This window comes from Ptychodera flava, chromosome 3, assembly GCF_041260155.1.
Source record: "Ptychodera flava strain L36383 chromosome 3, AS_Pfla_20210202, whole genome shotgun sequence".
NCBI lineage: Eukaryota > Metazoa > Hemichordata > Enteropneusta > Ptychoderidae > Ptychodera > Ptychodera flava.
In genome coordinates, this window is record NC_091930.1 from 34,992,630 (window position 1) to 35,015,127 (window position 22,498).

The following is a 22,498-nucleotide window of genomic DNA, read 5'->3' on the forward strand; positions in this document are numbered from 1 at the left end:
TGATGATGACATTGGTGGCGCACATTATGAAACTTGTTCTTTCACAATCACAGACACCAATACGCTGTAACCATAATATGATGGAAGTCGAAATAACAGAAAGACGGTTTAACATTTCAGATACCTCGAAAGTGAAAAAAATCTTTCATAGCTTCGTAACTTTTGCTTTCGTTTATTTACCTAAGAGTTTCAAGTGGAAAGTGAGGGGAAAAATGAATAAAGCTTCTTGCCAGACTGCACTTTGACCACATGGCTTGAGAAATACTTGCACAAATTTGACAATCTCAGACTTTAGTGTTGTTAATTGTATCAGGAAAAGTCTGATACGAAATTAGGAGTAGGAATTCAAAGGCTAACATATATGCAGGTCTCACAACAAGCCTCTTTTTCGTTTCCTCTGTCTTACGTAATTTCCGCTTATCTTTCTCATAAGTTTTTTGCCATCTCACATTTTCAGATACCGATTAAAATTGGGGGGATTGAGATCCCCAGTATTTCCGTTCAGTCCAAGTACAGTCATCCGGGAACTGTGGGTTTTGATGGGCGGTTGATTGACAGCTCCTTCTTCCCAGTGGGCGTAACTAATGACATCATCCTTCAAGCGAGAGCAATGATTGACAGTCGCTATAACAACCATGCCCTTTAGCCGCGTCATTCGTTGTCAGCATTTCCAATGCAGAGCGTATAGTCCGCCATTTTCTTTTTCAGAAATCTTCCGTCTGAAATCAAAATAAGCCAAGGACAAACATCTGCATCAGAATTAACCAATCGGTAATATCCACCGAGGTTGGAAGACAACGTCTCCGTCGTATGAGCACCTAACCCTGGAACTTTCTGTCCCATTACGACCAAGCGATTGGAATTTTTTGCTGACCTGCAAGTTGCTGAACATTTCATTTTCGCGCGCCATTTTGGGGTTGGTTGGCCGTCTTTGTTGCGATCAAAGGTAGCCCAATTAGGCTTGGCGACCCTGCAATACTACGGGACATCGTCGGTTAGAAGCAGTATTAATTTACCTGCTCGATGACAGCTGGAATTTTCAAGGTAAGCGCTGTTTTCTCCAGATTTTAAAGTATATAATCCGAAGATCGCGCATACCCAAGTCTCGGCGTGACCTTCGGCGCGGCCATGTGTGTTAGTTAGTCTGTGCTATTTACAATATTTGTTCTTCCGGGGATCGCACTATGGAGACAACCTTTGCATTATAAATTCAGAGACGTTTTGTAGGGGAAATTAAATATTTCAAAATTAAATAGAAGCCTCTAAGTTCATCTTTGAGCTGGAACATTTTCTATTTTTTCATTTTGATGCGATGGCGAATTTTTGGATAGAGCGAGTGGTGACTTGCTTTGAGTCATCGCGCGTTGCGTTGCTGGGTTTGGTTGAATGTTCTCTCGGACATGTCTTGTTTAAGGCACCTTACACATCAATTTTAGTGACTAATGATTGCCAGTGTTACAAACTCGGTCCCTCCATGCTTGTAAAATGGAACGACACCCTTAAAAAAAACACTGACGTCGCCACGAATGAAACAGCAGGGCCAGGTCCGTGTAGGAGTTCCAACTTTAGGGATTCATTTGTTCAGCAGCCCAAGAAAATAATATACAAATTAAGTCATGCTTTTGTGATATTTTCGCTATATCTTCAATAACCCTAAATATTAATGTCGCAGGGTTTCCTAAATTGAAGCCTCTTCCTATTTTCAATTGGATCTAGGGGCATCTGTGATCGCGACTACGTCGTTACACTCCAATGTTTTGATGTGATCAGCTGGTGAACCAGCTCATTTACATAAATATTGGTTCAGCAGCCGACACTACCCAGATATACCCCGACTTGCAGACGGATAATCACTGCAAAATGTGTCATCACTTACGTTAGTTAGCTATTTAAGTATGATTTTCATCCGTTTCACGTCTGTTTAAACTACATACTCGGTTGAATTCGTGGAACGATTTTCTTAATTCATAACTGCGTTTTGGTTGGCGATGTTATTCAAAATGGCCGCCATGTTCATGTCACTGCGAAAATTTCCAAGATTTTTCACGCTGTCTTTATCCGAATTCTAACAGTTTTCGAAACCTAGAAATGAAGTAAATGCTAATTTTGCAACACAGTGAAAAAAGCTAGTTCGGTCTGGAAGTTTTCAACGTCTTTAATAAAATACCATATACGTTTGAATTTTTATATCGGGACGGGCCCGGCCCAGAGTCGTATTTTTGAACCAGTGCTGGCTGTTACGTCTGTTGCTCAGTACGCCCTCTGGTGGGGACGACTCATATTCCTCTTCCAGGGTTAAACCCTATGCGATGCAATATCAATACATGATACATAATGGGTCATTGAGAAACAATCTCCACACATTTCAAAATAAGGATGGGCATTGAGTGACGTGTTAGATTGGGATGCACACTCCACCGTTGATCAGTAAATATTGGTACATGAGAAATTGTGGTGTGTGCCATACCACAGTTTCTCTTATAAGAGATAATTCATTGATGAAGCCATCTGAGGAAAGAACAAGTGAAATATTCCAATGACAATAATATGTGTGTAGGGTCTATATAAGAATGACGTAAAAATTCAAACACTACTTTGCTTTTGGTCTGTACAATTATTAGAAATGTGTCAAACACTCAAAGTGAGAGTGGATCTGGTTGCTTCATTGTGCGTTACTGCTCTGTATGTATGCTTTCGGCAGATTTTGTCCCCAAGAAGTTGACATTTTTCATTTTTGTTTTAATTTTTGCAATGATTTGTTTGGCACATCTTGCAAAATCTTTACCAAATTCTCTTTGTGTGAGGATGATTTTTTCAGTTTGTAAATAAATTTCATACTTACAGCTCTTATGTTTACTAATAATGGTACTACAACAACTTTCCTGGCCCCAGTATTTCCCAGTCTCAGTGGTCTATCAACGCTGGAAAGATGTTGTCATATACTGATAGGAACATTTGTCATGGTATGCTATATAATGATAGAAGTCAGATGACAACATTTTTGTGAATCGTAGAAATATTTTCTGTATTATCGTCCAAAGCAGTTTCATCCTTTTCATGGATTAGATAAGATTTGTCTAAGAGATAAAATTTATTTGAAATGTAAGTCTACAATACTCCTTGTGCAAGTCACTTTGAATTTAAATGATCCCGGTAGGTGCCGTACATTATTGAGACTAGCATTTTCGTCTGGTGCATCCAATTTCGGATGATAGTGTTGATATTTAGTAATATGTATTTTTCTGTTACTTTGTCTTAATTTTGTCTAGTTTTCCCCGTAAAGTTTTGGTTGGTACATTTGGTACATTCTTGCTGTTGAAAAGTCTTATATCTTATATCTGGTGCTCTGTACTGTCCTTGGCAAATAGATGTGCTACCAACTCAAGATTGGTTTCTGTGAAACGTGTGATTGCCCTTGGATTTTTGTGCAAGAGGCTTACACATCACAGAAAAAGTGTCTTTATGAGAGCAGAGAGGTCATTGCCCATGCTGTGAGTTTCAAGGTCCTGTTGCCTTGGTTATGTCTCATTGTCATGGTAACGTGTCTTGTTGTCTGACATGCAGACAGTTCGGGAGACTGGACAGATAGTGATTGTGTTTGGTAAAAATCAAGTGCCATGTTTGGTTGTATGCACAATAGCTTTATTAAACATCAAGGTTGTCCTGCAAATTCCCGGTTTCCTGTATGCAGTCAACGTGAACTGTGATTATGACCTATTTCCTCACTAACACTTGTTTATCGAACCTGGTTTGATGCTTTAAAACATCTCTTTATACTATGTGCATTGGGTGGCGGTTGGCACTACATTGAACTGTGTAATATAGCTTAGCAAACAATAGTAAAGGAAATGTTGAAATTGTTTGCATACAGCTATAAAATTATCCTAAAGAGTGTTTTGTTCAGTACAAGTAAACTTAGTTTCAATATTTTAAGAACAAAAGAACATCTTAATATGATTGTTTCCCAGTTTGGTAAAGTGTAGATTCAGTTCACAAGTCATGTTTTAAATTGATTCAAAAATGGCAACATCCTTAATGTTCTCGTTGACAGTGTCATTGACAGAGCAAGTAATCTTTACCAATTTGGTGGTTACATACATTGTTCAGTAATTTTGCTGGTCCCAAACACTATTACCAACTACACTTTGCACACAGGGTGTCTAGTCATCAAGTTCACTACCAAAAAGTAAAGTGCAAGTCTCGCACACTTTCTCCACCACACGAGTGTGTTTTATATGCATTCTTTTGTCCAATTATGTGGGTCTTGGCATAAAAATGTGGAAGTCAGTGAAGAAAACGTGCCCTACATTAAACTTTTCTACAAACTGCAATAATTCTAAGGGGACTGATTGCTTTGGAAAAAGCTACATGGGAAACCCCCTAAGAAAAACAAGCATTCTTTACATAATGAAGATGGCACCCGAGGGTTCTTCAAGTTCCTGCAACAGTTTGGGATCCTGCTTCCCTGTCAGTGAATTTCTGCTCGTCCACAGTAACAGATGTAGAAAATTCTAGTTACAACAAAAGTGACAAAAAAATTTCAAGTTTTGGCTGTAACACATAGTGTGCACCTTAAATTTTTGCCAAATATCCATACTTTTCATGAAACTGGTGTTTTCACAGTCAGCAAATTTTAGCTGACAGTCAGATTGTTTTTGCCCGCTGCGTGGTATTTACTACATCCACGCAATGAAGGGTAGTCAAGGTATTATATAATTTGTGAGTCATCTGATATGCTGTTCATGACCTTGACTTTTCTTTCCAATGACAATTTGATGTTAAATGTTGATGCTATTTTAAGTATATGCAAAGTGCCCATCAATTAACATACAATGTGAAGTACTGGTATTCATTTTTGCCTTGCTTGTCAATCAAGTGCAATTTTTTTCCAGCTTTTTTATTTCTTTCCACAAAAAAGTCTGATTAAAAATATCCCCCAATTTGTAAGCTTTCAATGTCCTGCCTACCTCCTACAACATTGGCCCCGGGATGACAGCCTGAATGTACATGTATATCATATGTTTACGTTTGTTTTGCAGAAACCATGGTGACCCACTTCAATAATGTCAACACGGTTTGAGATCATCTGTTTATTTGCCTGTGAATATTTTTATAGCCGGATAAAAAAAAATATCATTTCCGATCTGTGACAGAATTATCCTGATAAACTGAGCAAGCATACGAACGTAAGCACAAATCCTAAACAGATGGTCTGTGTCACTTTCCCACTGCTGTATGTGTGTTCCAGGCTTTGGGGAAACTTTCCACTGGGATGTGTTTTAAATTCGTTAAATGTTTCAATGCCCACCTGTTACAGCTTAGCTATAAATATGCCTTTTGTATATATACATAGGTCCTATTATTTACAGTGCAGCCAACGCAGTGCACCCAGTTTTTAGGTGCTGTTGTTCTGGCCAGGATGTTGGAAAACAAAGATGGGAGCATTAATTGGCAAAACTAAGCATTTCCAGTGTGAAATAGAATTCAGAAGATAGAGAATGGGACAGAAGGTTTGACTGCACTGTCTGTCTGTAGAGGACAACTGTTTCCCAAGGTGCCATGCACGACCTCTTTCAGCAACATAATTCAAATTAACTTGTGAAACATGAAGTCGATTAACTGGATAATATTGGGGGGGGGGAATAAGAGTTCTTTTATTCAGATTACTGCGTGTTGGAGGAAATTACTTTAAAGTTTAATATGGCAAGTGCATTGTTTTGACTTCCATCGATTGTCTACTAAGTCGCAGAGCTCTGCCAGAGTTGTGATATGTCCTAGGTTTGATCTGCATGGCCAGATAACTTACGCTGTACAATTAAACAATGAACTATATCCAAGTACCCATGACAAGTAACATAAAACAGGTAATATGGAAGGGGGCTACTTACAATGATCATATTCCAACAATTGCCAAGAAACTTAATTTATGCTAATTTATGCATTATCACTTCACATTAAGTTTCAACGATTAGCAGTAAAATTTCTGTTGAATAAAAAATAAAAAATATTACCACATAGATGTTACGGTGAGGAGCAACGTGTACAGATTTTAATTTCTTTTCGTTAGATTGATTATTGCTCCAAAATTGTGAGCGAGAGACAGCACAAATATTTTAAAATCCAAACATTGTTGAAGCATATTGAATGGGTTGTCATTTGAGAATACTTGCCTTGAGCTGCGAAATAACATACTTCTGATCCGTTTGGAGAAATAATTTTCTTGTATGCATCTACAGGGGACAATTTGATAATATATGAGATACTGTGTGCATGGTTTAGTTACATATCAGCCCACAGGGATGCAATGCTTTGTGTATGTATAGAGAGACAGGTGGATTACATTTTGAGTGCTTTTATTGAATTCTTTACCAGGTGAATTGTTTCGTCAGTTTATTTATTTTGTCTAGCTTTTCCCATTCATCAGAAACTTTCTAAATCTTTGAAAGTTATACGCCGTCTGTTGGCTTTTGCCCATCTCCTATTGATCACACTTTGCTGGCCGTTTCAAAAAAAAAAGAACTTACTTATTTTGAGAGTGCTCTTGTTTTGGACTATCAGTCATGTTCATGTTGACTTTATTTAACTTCCTATGTAATTGAATTGACCTGGAATGGTCCATCCCTGGAAATGTTGGGGTCAGGGTAATTGCAACGTAGAGCAGATTTTTGACACAAGTGGCAGCTACTGATCCCCTTTGACACATAATGTGTCTGTGCCAATTTTGGGGGATACGAAGAAGTACATGAGGACCTTCAAAAGCTTCCAATTCTAACCTTTTTGAATGCGACCTTCTGCCACCTACAAGCGGCAGATCTCCGCATGGCCCAGGGAGTGGGCTTGCTGGTGGTGAAGTTCTCTTTTCAAGTTCCTGGTTCCCTGTGTGACAGAAATTGGTGCCTTAGACATCTTTTCATTGACAAGGTCTCTGTGTGATTTGATGAGTTGCCCGTTTGTAGTTGATGAGAGTTGCTATTCATAGAGTGATTATAATCCCTCTATGGTCTGTGAGTGTTATGTCCAGGATTGTATCCGAAGCCTATCAGCATTTGTTATGCTATAAATGATCTATAGCAGTCTTCCATTGATGCAATATCACTCTCATCGTGAATAGGGCCATAAATATAAAGCCAGAAGTGTGTTTCAGAAATGTCAGATCCGGTGCCTTTTCCCAAGTGACCTGTATCTTCCATATTTATATGTCACAACACTGGTGTGTATTTTGCTAAAGGCATTAAAACACTGTATGTCACTTATACTGTATTTTCACTGATTTGCTGAGTCTCAGACTGTCATATGTGCTCAATAGACAATTGATGGTAACATGCAGGCTTCTCCACAAGGGGGTTTTGAGGGGATGCCACCCCTCTGTTTTTGGAGCAGTCTATTCATATGGTAATACCCAAAGAAGAGAATATATTTTCATAACAAAATATGCAAATGTGTTGTTACGTAAATACGCCATCCCTGTGTTGTTCCAAGCTGTCGAGAACACTGGCTAGCCCTTTGGGAACAGAAAAGGGGGATTTTTCGTTGACTTGTAAAGAGTCATCAATCATAAAGGCGGACACAGTAGAAATGGAATTACTTAGTTTTAGGGGGAGGGTTAAAGGTATACAGTCACATCTAAATATGCCCATATATGGTCAAAGGGTGTTCCTTGGTATTCAAAATGCCCATGCGAGGGTGCTGTTTTTAAAAAGTGGCCACCCGCCTAAAATCTGTGATTGGCTAGATTTTCTCTTTCTATGGTAACTGTGGCAAAATTGGAACAGGTGACAGTATACCTTTTTAGACCAACTCATTTTGCATGCATCAAAATCACGATAAGGATTCTGCTGTAAGAAAAATAGAAAAGAAACTAAAGACCGTGAAACAGTAACAACCGCGATATTTTATTAGCAACACATGAAATTGCTAAATGTATTGATCCTGAGTAATAAACTGTCTGTTAAGCAATTATGAAACACGTCTTTTCTGACACTCAATACATTTGTATCAAGAAAAATCATTATAGATTGACACTTCCTGAACTTTCTTCAGTGGTCAAACCACTCTGTTTGGTTGGTTGAAAACTTATAAAGTTTATTTTTATATATCAGAGAGTAACATGTGTATTAAAGACAGGTTGGTATTCAAGTCCTCCATACATCATATAGTTCAGTTTTCCTGAAACCAACTTTGCATGAATAAGGAATTTCGTTTTGAGGGGGAGGGGGCGATTTCCACAAAACGAAGGAATTATTTTTCTAATGCGTCAGCTTTTACAATTTACAACTCCCTCGTGTTGAAAGATTCATAGGCACTCCAAAGGAACATTGGACCAGGTCTTTGTTGATAAAGCATTCAGGTTTTCTAAGTTTCCTCCAATATATTTGTGAAGGAATGCACCTTCCAGGTTAACCTTTTGAATGAAAGTCAATTTTATAAAATATACCCAAATTTTTTTTCAAATTTTTGCCAAATTTTTGATAAAAAACTGTATTCAGTGAAATGTTACGTTCACTTCGTCCAAAATTATCGAAAGAATACAGAAAAGTTCATAAAAATTGGTAAAATGTCGCACTAAAGTTTTGATTTGAAAAATGACAGCACTCACAAGGTTAATGTCGGTATGTCAAATTGGTCATTGTAGGTGATGTATTCTTCATTATTGAAGATTTGTAAACATGGTTATTGCATGGCTGGCTTGACCTGATACCACCGTGCCACAAGAAATTGTCATGCACTGATTTGTGTACTGATTTTGAACAATTTGTACTTGAGAAGAGTAAAAAAAATATGTACCTCTTAACTTACCATAGTCCTGTACAGTCTATTTCAGAATTTCAAAGTTCCATTCTGATGGTGTTCTTAGTGTCTGAAAACGTTTTCAAATTTTCAGTCATACACACACACATTCAGTGTGAAACCAGTTACTTTGCAAAAACATCCAAGGAAATACCTTCTAACATCTAATCCCCAGGATATCACCAGAGTTACCAACATCCCCGCCTTGCCCCTAGGCATTATGGGGAAAATTTAAATAAATATTTTTCAAATTTCAACTTTCACAAGCAGCTCTCTTGCATGAGTGCAGGGCCTGCAGTGTCAGTGGGCGGATCTTGTGTGTTTTCTCATATTTCTAATATGAATAGTACTCTTGTTATTTATTTTGATATTTGTTATCGTATTATAAAAAAAGTGGTTGGGGCATCATTCTTGGAAATGTGAGTGGGTGTGTGGTGAAATCGTGCAACCAGCACAATATGAAAAGTTTGCTCAATCTCGTCCAATGTGTGGGAGGGAAATGATTGATGTGATATTTAGGTTTGAATGTTATTTAAATTTCTTTGACATTTTAAGGGAATTTAGTACCTATTCCGTGGTGAGCAGACGAGAAAAGAACAATTCCCTCATTTTCTGCCACCATAGTACGCTCACCTTTTGACTCGATGCAGAAGTTTTTTTCATGAGTTTTGTTGTACTTTCTGACTGAGAGCCTCGTTCATTGGCGCCGTTGGTGGTTCAGTGTTCTTCAATTGTCTCTCTGCAATAAACAGCAGTTCCATTTACTATGCTGTAGTCACATCGGGAGTGCACAAAGAAAGGTAAGCAGCCATTGCATGTTGGTCCACCAGCTGACGAATGAATACCTACCAGCGTTTTACCAAAATCTGCTGTTGGACGAGGTTTGTCTTGTTAAATTTAATCTAGTTTCCTGGTAAATCTGATACATGATGTCATAGGTCATTAGCAAGTCAGAGGTGATATCCCTAAATTCTGGCCGTTGTCTTTATTCTGACATGATAAAGAACTTGTGTAGTAATGTACTCCCCAATGCAATACCCTCCTCCAACCTAAGGCTTGCCACTCCATCCTCCCCCACTCCCACCCCCACCCCATCCCCCCTCACTAATTTCAAAGGAATCCAATGAGCAGCTACATCCTTACCAAAGTCTCTGTGACCCAAGGGAATTTTTGTTGAGCTCGTTTACCAGAAAAGGCCGAGTTTAAGTGATTCCAGTTTTGACTCCAAGGTGTGTGAAATTCAGAATGTCTAAATAAGTGAACAAACTTCTTGTATCAAAGAGTTTTCCAATGGCGCTGTTCACAAAAGATGTTATTGTTCTCTTATCAGTATGCAAAAATAAATATTTGTCAGTGTGTTTAATTTACATTTTTGGAAAGTATGCATTCAAGAATGACAAAAATACAATCCAGCACGCGACTGCTTATGTTACAGTGAACACTAAAAGACATATTTAAGGCTCAGACTACAGGTGACAAAATTTTTCAAAATTTCTATCAGCAGTGACCAATGTCACAAGCTTAAAGCAGCATTCAGTCACAAATCTGTAACGCTGAACAACGCTATTACTGTCTTGCATTTTGTGCATTATTCTTACCACTAAAAAGTATGGTCCACCTTTTTCAGAAGACAAAATATAAAAACACCAATTATGAAGAATCGTATTATCATGTAATTACAAGTCTGACAACAGAGTGGAGAAGAGAAACAAAACAAATGTATTGATAAATAAAAGCACACTGAAGCACAGAAAGCAAAAAGTGAAATTGTAAAAGATAAAATCAAAAGCCTGATGAATGAATTTAGAGGCTTTTCTGCTTTGAACTGGTCTGTGTTTGAAAGAAATAATGACAGCTTGCTTCTGATAATGAAATGAAAGACAGAGTTTGTATCTAAAGTTGAAGAGTCTGCCATGTTGTTACATTGTATCCAAACACTATCATGCATTGATAACCACACAAGACGAACTGCGATCGGCTCACTATTATCCTGACTTTTTTTTTACGACCGATACCAAGACAACGCTGAACGTGACGCAAGTTACGCCTGTTAGTATTCGAAACGCCTCCCCGACTCCTAATTACCCCCTTTCCTGACCCGGGTCCTAATAGCGTCTTTTTGCGTCACAGAGGCAACTATCTTCCGAGCAAGAGGTGACCCCTTAATAGCTACATTCGCACAAGAACAAAGCCGACGTTGGAAGTTAGTGATAGTGTGCGTCAGGACCTGACTGATAAGATGTTTGAATGTGTAGTGATATCAAACGCAGCTCTTTTAACACCCTTCAGATTAAATTACTGAACTTCTTTGGTCTGCTAAATTTTTATGTAAGCTCTCGATTTTTATCAAAGACGAGATTTTCCTTTCAATGCGGTAGCCAAGCTAAGTGTGTTTCATTGAGAAAGTTCTGATGCCATCACCAAATTTGGACTGACAATTCAATGAAACTTTGCATGCCAATGAAGAAAAATGGCAACAAAACAGATAGATGAGTTAGTTTCTTAGAAAAGTGAAAGTCACTTCCAACGCTGAATTGTACAAACAGCATGTGTTTGTCATCTTGTTCAGTGATTAAAATTAGTTTGTATGGCCAGCAGGGTAAAAAGAATGAAAAAAAATATTTGCAGTGAATTTACGGATAAATCATAGGGTTGTTTTCTGGACGCAAATTTTATGCATACGTATGCAAACAAACTCGAATAGGAGATGACAAGACCTGGTTGACAAAGATTGATCTCGTAAATAATTCTGCACCGTGTACTTATGGTCTTTACAGGTATTTATTGAAAGCCAAGACATTTCTCTCTTCCAACCAATGAAATTTAACAAGCATGTGAGAAGTCAGACCAATGAATAAAGTATTGAATACATTCTTTTGACGTGTCTAGTTTTCCAGTTTCCAGTGTGTTTTGGGAACTTTGTGACTCTTCATTGTTAAGTGGTTCTCAGTCATAAACACACTGAAAGTTGTGCGTTGTAGTTTAGATCTTTTCATTGTCAACGTACTTCGCAATGAAATGCAGACGGCTTATGACATGAAGGCAGTTTGTTCAAAAAGCAGGGAGGAATCATTACGACAACACAAACACCGAGGCAAAAACTTGTTACAGAATCTTCTGTGAGCAGTTTGACCCGAGGGAGGGAGCTCACTGATTAGCATAGCCTTTGTGGAAGGGGTTCACCCAAAGGTGCTTTTGTAACAAAGGCGTTCTTCAACAGCGTATAGTGTTCTCATTCTGGTAGCTGTGTGCTGGCTGTTTGGAGTAGCTCTTCAGTGCATCGTCTTTCATGCCAGGACATGATTTACTCCCAGGAATACCCGGTTGTTGTGGTCGGGTGGAAACAAGAGAATCGAAACTAAAATATCTGTTCTCAAAGTAGTGCCCCAAAGTAGATAAACAAACACAAAGTTTTACCCTGTGTTATATATTCCGTTGTTCCTGTAGGAAGTAAATTATCTTGACATTATGACCATTAGTTTCTGGAAATGAAGCTTAAACCTGTTAGTTTTTTTTGCTGACAAATTTTATTTCAGATTGACCTTCCTCTCCTTTTTTTGGAGGTCATCACAGTAACAAGATTCGAGGAAAAAATTTGTGTTGTTTCCCAAATACCTGATGAAGGCTCTAAGTAAACACAAACAATATGTTTCACTGTCTGCAAAGGTGTAGAAAAATGAAAAAAGTCAAAATTTTACTGAACTGACATAATTTACAGTTTCCAAATCGTAATATTTTTAGCAATTAATCGACCGAAAGAATAATTAAAGATTTTCATGAAAAAACAAAGCCAGAAAAAAATTTGTGCAAATTTCTTTTTCCAAAATGTAGTCAACTATCGATCAGCGGTATTCAGGTCAAAGAAATATGCTTACTGTCAGTTTTTCGTCTTGCGCTCAGTCAAGACACGCAGGAGGAATACATAAGGAGAGTGTGAGGTCAGAGTTCATCTGTCTAGACACTCAGACACTACTGATCATACTGATGTATGTAAAACGCATCGCAATGAATACAATCATAATATGATTATTTAGAAAGTCAGCTCTGCAGCCTTGTATTTGGATTTAATCTCCTTTCATGGGCCTATCAGTTTTTATTTCTGCTCAATAACAACACTTTCAAATTTATCCGTGAAGGTTTTTTATCAAAAAAAATTGAGAAGTGATTTCATAAAATTGTAAGTTGAGTTTGTTGGAATGAATTCCGGTGTTTGGTGAATATTGCTTGATTCTTATCCTAATCTGATAAAACACACTGCAACTGTATATGAATTTGCAATTTTTTTCTTCAAATCTCTTGTCTTTGGGAGAAGTCAATCAAGGGACGTGTTTATCTTGACTTGCTAGTACCTCTTGTAAGTATATGTGTTCGGAATAAGTATTGAGTACATGAACTCAATCTGCACAGTTGAAATGCTGTTGCGTTGCCGAGAAAAACAACTCACAAGATTGCTAACATTCGACAGTTGCGTGGTAGCGTGTACCACGGTCCGCCGTGTAAATACATGACTATGAATGACTCTTCTGTTTCTCTTTTTGTTTGGCGGGAAAATGTTCTTATCAATGGACAGCAATAGTAACCAAGTAGGTATGCAAATTTTGTAATAGTCTTGATTTAAACAAGTCACTTTATGCACAAACAATGTTTTTTTTTCTTTAATGACTGGACAGGTTTTCCTTTCCTGTTTTGAGATCATTTTGGCACTTTAAAAGCAACTTAATTTTTTCATGAGAATGAAGATAGCGGTTTTATTGTTGTGAGTGCCAGTCCGTTCCAACAGCAAGCGAGGTCTGTTTGTTGGACTCTGTCAGTATGCATTGGTTTCCAGGAAATATTGGCATGTTTTAAACAGTTGGTAGAAAAATAAAAAATGGTCTTTCAAACAATAATTTGATTCATTTCTGTGTACTATTTAGTTTGCTCCATACTAAATAATTATTAACAAGGAAAGGTGTTCAGCTCAAGTAGGTTTGGTGCAAGCTTTTGGTTTGAAAAATCAGGGGAAGATGTAAAATTTCTATGCATATCATTATGTGTGTCAAAAAATCTGCACACAATAGTATATAAATCTGTTTTTGAGTGAAAACATTTGTTGTTTTATGTGAAAATAATGTGGTACACAACCTATGTGTGTCTTTTTGTGGCCAGCATTATGACTGTTTACACATCAACTTGTCCTTTGGGAACATTTCTTGTACAAACCTTGCAATGTTGTGTGCTTGTATATCAGACACTTGGGTTAAATCATCCCGTGTTGGGCCTGTCACCTGCCATTCTGTGTAAGTTCATAAAAAGTGGTGCTGGGCTAAAAACCTATTTCCGGCTACTTTGCATATCTCATTGACGACTATGTAAGGTACTTGTTCAGTTTTAGCCCCCTGCCTGTAACATTTGAGCGTCCCCTAAAAGCCTACCAAAACGTGGTATGCATAACTGGATTATGAAGGTTTCTATAATTATTGTGACTTTCAGTGAATTTTACTGACTGGGTAAGGTTATGACAGCTGAATGCCAGCCTCTGAACATCATGAAAGTTTAGCAGTTTCCGCCGATCTAAAAGGATTAAGGTAGAACGCACCTCGGGGACAGATATTCGGACTCTCAAACTTTTTCAATTCTTTTCTGATCTACCACTTGTGGGGGTTCATTTTAAAGCTCTTGGTGTAAGAAAACTTTAACCGTCTTAGGTTTTTGAAAATCGAAAATTTCATTTGTTCTCCATAGAGGTAACACAGGGATGGCGGCCATTTTGAATTTCAAATATCGGTAAATCTTGAGTAATTTGTTTCTCTAGTACCAAAATTTGCATGGTGACCCCCGATTTTTATTCTTGATTTTGAAAGAGAATGGTTGAAATAATCTTTGAGGAAAGTTTGAGCAAAAGTTTAAGTCTTTCACTTTCGAGGTGCATACTACCGTAAGTTAATTTCAGCAAAGTTTCACTTTACAGTTATTTAGTACATTAATTGTACAACTTCATCGACCCATATTCTTGAAATAGCCTTACAAATATAAATAAAAATTTGGCTCATGCAAATTTCGTCATGATTTATATTGAAATACAGGTATCAGGCAGCTTTTCCATATTTTTTTTTCACTGAAAATATTGGAAGATATTTTTACTGTGTAACTTAGATGTACTCGACATGAAATTTGCTGATAGCAATATTCATAGCCATTGTTCCCCATAAAAGGTCAAGTTTGTTAATGGCATTGTTGATTGTGAATATATCATTAACACATAATTGCTCTTCTTTACAAAGTTGTGTAAGCCAGCTTTGCACAAATGTTGGAAAAAGTTTCCCTGTGGTCAGATATGAATAAAAATTAATGGTGAACAAATATTGAAAAAAAAGTCAATTCATTCTTTGTAACAGTGCACCTGTCTTGGTGAGTAGATACTTAAAAACATTGAAATCAAACTATGTGAGTTTTGAATTTGTAAAATGAAACAAAAAAATACAGGCTTATCATGGAGTAATAAAATAAACTGACTTCCGTTGTGTCATATAAAGAGGAAGTTTAATGTGACCCAATAGCTTTACCTGGAAGTAAATTTTGTAACTTTATGGAATATTATCTTGACCTTCTTGAAAATTCTATTGGAAAAGCGCGTGACTTGTGACCTCTGCTGCATTTCCACATCTAATTTTCAAAAATGGTTCCTCCACAGTGCGCCGTACATGAAAGGCTGTTTGCTCTTTCATCTGATAAACAGGAGTGCAGTATATTGAAACCCCAGAGTTATTTTATACTTTGCAAAATTAAGACTCTCTTTTCTTTGGGGGGGGGGGAGAGGGGGTTGGAGCATTTGAGTTACTTCTCTTACTTGAGTTACTTTTTAGTTGTTACAAATCTCAGCTTATTAAACAAGTTTTAGAAGATTGATTGAATCAATTGGATCTTGATTACTGGTACAGAGAATAATAGTTTGGAACTGAAAATGAACAAAATCATGTGACATGTAAGGGAAAAAACAATCTATTGGCAATGGGAAAAAACAATCTATTGGCAATAGAAAGTGGATGCACCAACACCTGCGTTCTTTGTATCACTGTCTGCAAAACATCAAGCAATCAGTGGCAACATCCTTTCTGGGTGATAACAGAATTCTCCTCCAGGCTAGTGTGTATGGGCATCTCCATGGCAACCGCATCCCATGTCTATTAACGTGGGAAAAAGTCACCAGCATTGGTGTGTTTTGTAAACTATAGTAATGGTCGTTGACCCCATACACACCTTGAAACTCATCTCATGTTGATTTCGCTCTTGATCTCAAGAGACAAGATGAGACCGACAGTTTCAGTTACAATTGTCCGTATTGTTGTCCAGCATGTTGCTGTTAAAACTCCATGTAAAATGTTATTTGATCATCAAAATTATGAAGTACGTTATCATTTTCTAATCCTTCAGTCTACGACGTTAAAAAATTCAAAATAGAGATGGATTTTCATGTTTCTAAGTCCCGCAAGCGGGGACTTTATGGGTTAGGTCATGTCCGTCCCGGCGTCCTTCCGTCCGTGCACCTGTCATCAACGATTTCTGTGGCATCTGTGAAGCGATCGTTTTGTAACTGGGCATAAATGTAGTACCATATGGTCTCTTGATGCACAGTCCTTATTATCTCAAAATAATTCAATTTAGTCACCAAAATTACTCTGATGTCTTTTATTCAGACTTTTTTTTCTCTGAATCCGAATCTGAAGCCAATGTTTGGATCATGTAAATACACTGATGACGTAAATCACCGGACTGTACGATTATTTATGGGGGAGACGCTAGCAAAGGTTGTAGTCGATTCCAAAAGGTATTTCGCAGGACTGGTGACGGTTTCGGTTGGTCAGTTTTAGGAGTTTTAGGCGTCAAGCGTTGTCTGTCGTGATGAACGAGAGCCACAGAAAGCTTTAGTAATTTGCAAAAAAAGTCATCTCGTCAGTTTTAAACGTCATCGTTGACAAGCACTACGGTTGTTTATGCGGGCTCCCGTAAAATAATGGTATGGTCAGACGATTTGAATCGCTGGTGATCACATGCAGTGAACACGTGCTGTGAAATGTGGCTGTTTGACAAAGTTACTATCTGTTTGGGATCAGACGGTCCGTCATGACGGGACGAAAAAATGAAGGCGGCGTTCGACGTCGACTGCATTGGCCACGAATGATGCCGTCCGCAAAGTAATGCAGTACCGAAAAACCGTCATTAATATTCAACTTTTTTCGCTACTCGGAAGTTGAAAGAACGGCTAGTACGGGATCGAAATAAAATACTCGAGAAAGAACGTCGACTTTCAAAGTCTGAAGGAGCCATGCTCTGCCCACAGTCCCTCCAGACCGTGCTCTGCCCGATGGCTATCCCTTGGTGTAGCGTAACGGTGTGAAGGCCCGCGCTGTTTTTGGAGTTTGGTGATGAATGCCGCAAATAACAACGTTGCAGACGGCTTGCTGAAGCAAACAATATTCGTTCGTATAGCCATGACATGCATGTTGATGATGCCGATCATTGACCAATGTAATTTTGTCTTTCATAGTCAGGATGCAAACCTTTCGATAATACAACCAATGTCCAGTCGACCATCGCAGAATTACGGACAGTGGTTAGATGTAAAGGAATCATGAATGCAACCTTTCGATAATACAACCAATGATACAGTCGACCATCGCAGAATTACGGACAGTGTTAGCATTGTAAAGGAATCATGAACGCGAGTTCAGAGAAGAAATCGAAGCCAACTACACGACCTGACATATGCTAATGAGAGCTGCGTCATCCGCTTTGCCTGTGCAAACTCGCGTCGACGCTTCATCGCGCCGAACATTTGATACAGCGAACGGAGGAGCGATTTCCTGCCAACTGTACTACATGTACTATATCCTATTGTGTCTTGAAAGTCATAAATGCAAGTAAATACCAGAGATTGACAATGAACTCCGTGACTACGGTATCGGGGCACTTGAAACTTCATCGATCATCTTGGATCAGACTACGTAAACCGTGAGCACTCACGGCAACGCGTTCAGAAAAGGACTTCAGACAAGCGAAGTTTACGCTGAGAACTCATGTCGTCATGTCATGTCGTTTGCTAATTCAAGAATATGCGGAAAGGTTTCCTGCAGTTCGACAATTGACATGTATTGCAGTAGTAATTCCTGTATCCTTGGTTGCATGCGAAAAGGGCTTCAGCTGCTAAAACAGGAGCCCGTAGTAGATTTTCGACGGCAATGTAGATAATTTGATGTTGCTCTCAATGGAAGGGCCGTGTGTTGCCGATTTCCCGTACGGCAGAGCAAGGGAGATATTTGCCTCGAGGGCTCGCAGAAACCCTAGGAATTCTTAGATGTTGAATGTTATTGACATGATACTCAGAATTCAACATTAACACAATTATCAGTAGTTTACAGCTACTAAACATTCCAAACAATGTAAACAGCGGGGACTGTGTCATCTTTCGATGACTTTTCATGTTTCTAAGAGTATGCCCTCAACAGTGCGACTAAATCTTTCTTGCATGTTCCTTTATCCCATCATGCATTGCTATGCATTTTTTTCCCTGGATGCATCTGCCAGGTGTGTGCATATCCACCGCATTGCATTCCAGTGCAGTTCTAGTGTGTGAAATGTTTGAGAATTTCCAATTTCTGAGGCACCATTTCTCTGTCATTTTCATGCTACCACGCCAACAGCAGTTGATACAGCTGTTGTCATAGCAACTGTTACCATGGTTTCATGCACCTCATGTGTAATCTTTACTGTACTGTATATGTTAGATGGTACTGGAGTTACAAGTTTAGTATTTGCATCTCAGCTTGCTGCTTGCAATTTCTAACTCCAGGGATATGGCAATTTTCATTTCCTTTATACAAGGCATCAAGTGAACACCAGGATTAGTCATTCTGTGGTTTCCAATGTCACTTTGACTGACATAGCATTGGATTACTCATCTTCAGAAATGATTGGATTTGTAGGGGATAAAAGTACATTGACTTTCGGTTCTGAAAGTGGGTTGTTCCTGTGTTTTTATGATCACTTGTATACTTAAACTTGTTGTCCTTGTTCTTTTTCTTAAATCATCACATACCCAAATGACAGGCATCTTGGAATAATCTCACATCATTGGTGTATTTTTTTGAATTACAAGTTTCATTTCCAACCCAAACTTCATGCACAATCACTCAGTCCCCTTTCCATTATTCGTTTAATGCAAACTACAGTTGGTATTGCCTGTCTAAGCAGTATTGCTGCCAGGTCTTACCAGCCACTTTTCACACTGGGGTGCATCATAGCCTGTTCCACAGAACTGAGCATGCTCAGTGAGTGGCTACTGACTCATACACACTTTTTTGCTTGGTCAGCGTTTTTAGGTGACACATCTTGACATTGATGTCGTTAATCATCAAATGAATCATGTGCTATAAAAATCAACACAAACAATCTGACTTTTTATAAGTCAGACTTTTTGACCCTCTGTGCCTACTTTACGTTTGATGCTATCTTCCTATCTCAGCGTATCTGACTCCGTCTCCACCATTGCAAACAGTTGGGCCATACCAATGACATGTGCTGAATAGGGTAATAAACCATATATCTAGAGAAAACTTTGTTTTTGACCCGAAAATAAAATAACATAAAATAAACATCACTTAAGTACCATTTAAATCTTTTAGTTGCGTGTTATTTTAGGTAAAATCCAATCAAATACATTAATATAGTTTTCATGATAGAAGGTTAGACATGAGTTCGGTCACAGTCATTTTCAATGTGAAATGCTCATGAGGGTGTTTCCTCGTTATGGTAGTATACGTCTTGAAAGTGAAAGACTTAAACTTTTGCGAAAATTTTCCTCAAGGAATATTTCAACCATTCTCTTTCAAAATCAAGAACAAAAATTGGGAATCACCGTGCAGATTTTCGTACTAGAGAAACAAATGGCTGCCATCCCCGTGTTAATTCTATGGAGAAAAAATCAAATTTTCGAATTTCGAAAAACTAAGCCAGTAAAAGTTTTCTTACCCTAAGAGCTTTAAAATGAGCCCCCACAAGTGGTAGATCAGAAAAGAACTATCTGTCTCCGAGGCGCATTCTACCTTAAGAAAATGCAAGCAGTGAGAGACAGAAAACAACCCAGCCACCCAGCAAGCAAATGATAAATAATGTGCAAATTTGTTGCACAGACTGTATAGATGAAATATTACATAACACCATATTTTGCTAATTTTGCACTCCGAACAAAGTCATTTAATTCAAAATAGAGAAAAATTTCAACCATTTTTTTGTCCAAATATAACAGTATTACCCAGATAGCCACTGCAGCCAGTCAAAAATCAAAACAAACGGCGATAAAACATTGATTTGTAAAAGATTAAAACACTGTGTTACTTTATAGTCTGTATTATTTCCTTGTTATACGTCTTTGTTATGCAAACATTTCACAGTTTCTTGGTTTCATGCATAAAAATACTGGTAGGGCTTGCATCACATGAATAAATTGATTTCATTTTCTCGACTTTTTCAATATCAGAATATTTTTTTTTCTGTTTATTTCATTTGCATAATTTCTCTTCCATAAATTTGGCCTTCTGTGGCGTTGATGGTTGCATATTAAATGATGCGAATGACTGGCCGGTCACTCACCTTTCCCGTATTGCGACAATTGACCATGATGGTATCGCTGTATTTTGTGGCTGCAGTACATTGTTGTCAAAATGAAAGGGATTTGACCTTCACAGTAGTGTTTGAGGTTTGGACATTGTATGCCTCAGTTTGTGAACCACAGCGGGGGTGGGGGGGTTGGGATGGGGGCACCTTTAAATAAATTGGAAATAAAGTATCTTTTCTCAAAAGGTTGGATGTCTTCTCTTTGTGTTATGTATTTTGCATTATTTTGCTGTTCAAGCTGTACCTTGTTAACTCATTGGCTATATCCGAATCAGTTCAGGGTGAGCAAATCCATTTTGAATCCAGTGGTCCCCGGACCAGTAGCAAAAACAATTCAGTGGTCCTGCAACTTGTCTGGTGGTCCGATCCTTCCCCCCATTTTTTTTGTAAATTGTAATAAATAAAATCACGAGCATAATCAACATTCGCTTTATTTTCAATAAAAATCAAGCGTAGTGATGTTGGGGTGATGTATTTCTATTGTCCTGATGCGCGTTGCGCTTCCGTTACACTGTTTATTCGCGTAAAGAGATTATATCGCAACTTGGTCTAACATTAGCATAAATGATGACACCATTTTTACCTAACATGCAATGAACTAAAGGACAATTCGCATGCGTACATAGGCTGTGTTTCGTATTTACACGTGCTGGTTGCGTTTGACTGGACTACACTTGCAGTCAATCTGATTAAAATCAGCTGTAGTGATGTGCTCGGTATTTTCGCCCTTACCGTTGTGGTTGTTTACTTTCGCGTAGCCTCGCCTCACTACGCGAAAGTAAACAACCACAACGGTAAGGGCGAAAATACCGAGCACATCACTACAGCTGATTTTAATCAGATTGACTTGCAGTCAACACCAATGTAATCATTACGACCATGATTTCATTTCTCTTGATGACAAGACATCGATTTCAACACCATTTCAGAGGAACAGAGTGAAGAGGTCTAAAGTGTTCCGATTGTATAACTTTAAGTTTAAGTTAAAACGAAGTTCACATGCCCCGTCCGTGAAAACGAGTGCATAAGTGCATGGAGCCAGCGGTTTTCGAGGACATAGGACATCGAAACAAAAATGACCTTCTTATGTAAATTTAATTTTCCTATTCGTAGCGGCATTGTTTTACAGCTACCGGGAGATCTGTGTGACACATCAAGCACATGGCTCGATAGGGCTTCATGACACGCCAGAAAAATCGCAATGGGGTTTGAATCAAAACAATATTTTTCACGTAAAATTCCCGCCAATGGATACGTTTGATCACAAAAATTGCGTCGTCAGTTTATTTTAAATAGTGTTACAAGTACCAAATCAAGAAAATCTACCTTAAAATACCATGTAGTACGCAAGGCACAGCGATAAGAAAAGATTTCAAAGAATCGATCATCGACTCTGCGAGGGTCCCCCAAAAAAATGGCTTTCGGCCGAGTTTGGGTCATCTGCTTTTCTATCCTTTATACTTTGATTTGCAGTTATTGAATCGCTAAAATAAGTTGAAATTGCTTTCAATCAGATAAATAGGTCCCAATCGAACTTATTTGACCAGTCATCAAAACGAAAAACCATGAATATTTCGCTCTTCACACAACGAGAATACAGATCGTCAGTGGACGCCATTTTCTAAATTGCGGAGCAAAGCATTACACAATAAACTATCAGTTTGCGTCTCATTATAAACCTTTATTCAAAAACTGGGTTCGTCAGTTTAATTTTATGTATACTTAATCACAAGAACAGACATCATAATGAAACAGACCGTCATAATTTTGCAGTGTAGAGCGAACAAAAATTCATGTTCTCCTGACACATTATGAAGACGCAATTCAATGAAAATGACCTAAACGCGATAGCGTAATCAAACGCCGATTTAGCGCTGAAAATCGATTAGGAATAAAAAATATCACCCACTTTCCTTATCAAGAAATATTGCTTATTGAGAATACACTGACGTTTCAAAGTAGCTGTATACTTTACGGCCGATTCAGGCTAGTTTCTTCGTCAAAGACGATACCACCGTACCCACTCTTTGAGGGGACGCGTACGCTACAGCTGGTGTGA

General features: G+C 38.2%; 1 protein-coding gene across 2 annotated transcripts in view; it reads left to right on the forward strand.

The window, feature by feature from the left end:
- Positions 1-616: 616 nt before the first annotated feature.
- The window catches only part of LOC139129890 (dual specificity tyrosine-phosphorylation-regulated kinase 1A-like), a 107,167-nt gene continuing 85,285 nt past the window's right edge, over positions 617-22,498 (forward strand). The window contains exon 1 of one of the 2 annotated variants that reach the window (XM_070695578.1): positions 617-1,044. The gene's annotated coding sequence lies outside the window, so the exon portion shown is untranslated. The remainder of the gene's footprint in view (positions 1,045-22,498) is intronic. The other variant, XM_070695580.1, reaches the window with a different exon arrangement.